General features: G+C 34.1%; 1 protein-coding gene across 1 annotated transcript in view; it reads right to left on the bottom strand.

The window, feature by feature from the left end:
- Positions 1–4773, bottom strand: part of rnf121 (ring finger protein 121) — a gene marked incomplete at its 5' end in the record, with an annotated part of 59947 nt that overhangs the window by 52099 nt on the left and 3075 nt on the right. The gene's annotated exons all lie outside the window — the stretch shown is intronic.

Below are 4773 nucleotides of genomic sequence, written 5' to 3'. Positions count from 1 at the left end.
ACCTACAGCTCAACCTGGCAAAGACTGAGCTTCTTGTCTTCCCTGCCACTCCAACTCTACAGCATGATTTCACCATCCAGTTAGGTTCATCAACAATTACCCCACCAAGTTCAGTCAAAAATCTTGGTGTAATCTTTGATGACCAGCTGACTTTCAAAGACCATATTGCAAAAACTGCTTGATCTTGCAAGTTTGCATTGCACAACATCAGAAAGATCAGGCCCTTCCTAACGGAGCATGCGGCACAACTTCTTGGCCAGGCCCTTGTCATTTCTAGACTGGACTACTGCAATGCTCTTCTGGCTGGACTTCCATCATGCACAAACCTCTACAAATGATTTAGAATGCAGCAGCACGATTGGTCTTCAACGAACCAAAAAGAGCCCACGTCACACCTCTCTTTATTTTCCTGCACTGGCTCCCGGTTGCAGCTCACATCAAGTTCAAGACATTGATGCTTGCATATAGAACAGCCACAGGCTCAGCACCCTCCAACTTCCACTCACTTTTGAGAATCTACATCCCCTCCAGAAGTCTGAGATCTATGAGTGAGTGACGCCACATGGTACCATCACAGAGAGGCACTTTCCAGAACTTTTTCGTTCACTGTTCCTGGCTGGTGGAATGAATTTCCCACCCATATCCGGAATGCTGAATCCCTGACAATTTTCAAGCGACACCTGAATACTAATGTCTTTCATCACCATTTGACTTGACCATTTGAAAAAAAAAAACAAAAAAAAAAACTTTGCTTTCTCTTTCCTTAATCCCCGTCTATCTTGTACTAATCTGAACAATGCCTGAAACTTTGCATTGCAAGCACTTCCTGCATTTATTTGCCTCTTTATGATGAATCGCTTATTGTATTCCTCAATTGTAAGTCACTTTGGATAACAGCGTCTGCTAAATGAATAAATGTAAATGTAAATGAATTATCTACTCCAAATGTTATTTTCGCAAGTGATTCTTGAATGTCAATATCGTGACTTCTTTTGACAATGAAAACTACTGGAAAATGTTCTTTAAGAAGTTTGTAGCAAGACACAGCCTTTGAAGCTGAGATAGAAGATTGTATTTATTTTAAACTAATTAGCATTATTATTATATATTATTACATATTATTATAAATAACATTAGTATTATTATTACTACTAATATTATTATTATTTACAATATCTAACGTGTTGTTTAGCAAATGAGAGTTGTGTGTTTGCGTGTGTGTGCGCATTTCAAGGCCTTGTGTACACAATTTGTTTGATTTTTTCAACGGCTAAGCATTTGGATTTGGAACCATTGAGCATTTATTCTCTTAATTTTGTATTGTGTTAGGGTTAGGCCCCTAGGGTTAGGGTTAGGCCCCCATCCTGCGTCATTACATGATAAAATCTATGAGCTGCGATACATTGATGTAGAATAAGACACATACACACCACAGTGTGTTCTCTTCTACATTTTAAAACAATTCAAACAAAACACTTGTTTTGCCATTATTCTATACTGTTAATGATCTATTGAAGTTTTTCGAGGCTGAATATCTGTCTAATACCCCACATCAAACTTCAAACTTTGTATCGGTCACAGGACGTCCTCTTTGTTGACCGAATCAACATGATGTCATGTATTTTCAGGTCGAACATAGTGCTCAATTCTATTAAGAATACTGCACATGCTTAAGCCATTGCTGTCATGGAATAATGTAGATACAACACAGAATTGTATTTGTTCTCTTTTTTATGAGATATTTAAGCAGGAAAATGTGACTATATATATGTGACCCTGGACCACAAAACCAGTCATAAGGGTCAATTTTTCGAAATTTATAAATGAATATAAATATTAATAAATAAGCTTTATAATATATAAGCTGAATAAATAAGCTTTCCATTGATATATGGTTTGTTAGGATAAGACAATATTTGGCCGAGATACAACTATTTGAAAATCTGGAATCTGAGGGTGCAAAATCGCCTTTAAAGTTGTCCAAATGAAGTTCTTAGCAATACATATTACTAATCAAAAATTAAGTTTTAATATATTTACAGTAGGAAATTTACAAAATATCTTCATGGAACATGATCTTTACTTTATATCCTAATGATTTTTGGCATAAAAGAAAAATCAATAATTTTGACCCAAACAATGTATTTTTGGCTATTGCTACAAATATACCCCAGCGACTCAAGATTGGTTTTGTGGTCCAGGGTCACATACTGTGTAATATATATATATATATATATATACACACACACAACCGGTCAAAAGTTTAGGATCAGTAAGACTTGTAATGTTTTTTAAAGAAGTCTCTTATGCTCATCAAGGCTGAATTTATTTGATCAAAAATACAGAAAAACAGTAATCTTGCAAAATGTTATTACAATATAAAATAATTTTCTATTTTAATATCCTTTAAAATATAATTTATTTCTGTGATGCAAAGCTGAATTTCCATCAGCCATTACTCCAGTATAAAGTGTCACATGATCCTTAAGAAATAATTCTAATATGCTGATTTATTATTAGAATGATCAATGTTGGCAACAGTTGTGCTGCCAAATAGTTTTTTGGAAACTTTTTTCTTTTTTTTTGGAATCCTACTTTTTCAGGATTCGCTGAATAAAAAGTTAAAAAGAACAGCATTTATTAAAAATATAAATCTTTTCTAACAATATAAATCTTTGCTATCACTTCTTAACAATTTAACAAATTTGTTTGAATAAAAGTTTTAATTTCTGTCAAAAAAAAGAATAAAAATGTACTGACCCCAAACTTTTGAATGGTAGTGTATATTGTTAGAAAAGATTTCTATTTTAAATACATGCGCTTCTTTTTTTTTACTTGTTATCAAAGAATCCTGAAAAAAAGTATCAGAGGTTCCAAAAACAACATTTTCCAGCCATATATACACATACATACATATATATACACACATATATATATACACACATACATATATATACACACATACATATATACACATATACATATATATATACACATATACACACATATACATATACATATATATACACATATACACACATATACATATATATATATATACAGTGGCGGCTCCTGCCAATTCTCTCAGGGGGGGGGCAAATGTTTGCATGATTAATGAGGATAGGTCACCAATTCAATTGATAAATTAACGGCTGGTTAAATATGTAAAGGAAACAACTATTATAGTATTAATTAAAAATAAACTACTCTAACAATCAATCTCTTGCTCTCCTTATGTTTCTATATGCGTGTTAACACAATTCAGATTAATCTTTGTTACAGCTGTTTTGTTGTTTGATTAACATTAGTGACATATTCAGCAGCACGTATTTATAGGCTGCTGTCCCTTTAAATCCGGCTGCACGGATCCAGTATAATGATACCCATCCGATTTCTTTCGAGTATTGGAAAAAGTGGTATCGGTGCATCCCTAATTTCGATTTATCGTGCAGCCCTACTGGTACTGTACTAAATTATACACAAAGAATATTGGCCGATATATTGACATTGGCCTTTTTTACTCCCTAATATCGGTATCGGTCCCCAAAAAAACCCATATCGGTCGGGCTCTACTTAAAACACCACCGCACTCCAACGTTCTAAGGTGTGCAATTATTTTCAGGGAAACGCACGGCGAACGTAGTTCCAGGCAGGTCTTGACCGCATTACATGTAAATATCACTTCACCAAATTATTTCAGTTATTTCAAAAGGTCCTTACAACTTACAACAGCAAGATAACCAAAACCCATAATGACACTGGCCAAACAAATAAATATAGTAAGCAACAGGATAAAAACGAAAGATTATTTCCATGTTTTGCCACAAAATTATGTTTTATGTACGTAAAGCACATACTCTATTTCTCCTGCTCTCTCTCCCTTGACGCACACAGATAGGGTCCTTACAGCTTACAACAGCAAAATAACCAAAACCCACAACGACACTTGAAAAAAAAAAATATAGTAAGCAATAGGATAAAAATGAGAGATTATTTCCATGTTTTGCCACAAAATTATGTTTTATGTATGTAAAGCACATACTCTATTTCTCCCGCTCTCTCTCCCTTGACGTACACAGATAGTTTGCACACACAGATACATACACGCTTATGTTGTTAGCGCTATCAGTTTTATCAGTAAAATAGTTTAGCAACTTAAAAGCGACATGACATTTCTCACAAGCGAGGTAACAACGGTGCTGTTCATGAAGAAAATATACTTATAGTTTCACTATTGGTGCTGAACACTTTTGAGAGACACAGACTCACAAAGGTAATTCACACGCTTTCTCTCTCTCTCTCTCTCTCTCTAATAACTTCATTAACAGTTGCATAAGTCTGCTATCAATGGCTCAGTCCTCCACTTCGCGTCGTGGCCGCATCACCACATCGGGTGTGCATTATTTTTCTAATAATTCAACGGCCCATCGTCAATTACTACTTACACACACAAGCATATTACAAACATATATACATATATATACATATACAGGTGCATCTCAATAAATTAGAATGTCATGGAAACGTTCCATGGTCAACAATTCACTAAAAATGTTTTTTTTATTGGTCTTATGAAGTATTCTAATTTGTTGACATAGTGAATTGGTGGGTTTTTGTTAAATGTGAGCCAAAATCATCACAATTAAAAGAACCAAAGACTTAAACTACTTCAGTCTGTGTGCATTAAATTTATTTAATACACGAGTTTCACAATTTGAGTTGAATTACTGAAATAAATGAACTTTTCCACGACATTCTAATTTATTGAGATGC

This window comes from Sinocyclocheilus anshuiensis, unplaced genomic scaffold (genome assembly GCF_001515605.1).
Source record: "Sinocyclocheilus anshuiensis isolate Anshui unplaced genomic scaffold, SAMN03320099.WGS_v1.1 scaffold1621, whole genome shotgun sequence".
Lineage (NCBI taxonomy): Eukaryota > Metazoa > Chordata > Actinopteri > Cypriniformes > Cyprinidae > Sinocyclocheilus > Sinocyclocheilus anshuiensis.
The sequence above is the reverse complement of the archived record's forward strand: the minus strand, read 5'-3'. Positions and strand labels throughout refer to the sequence as shown.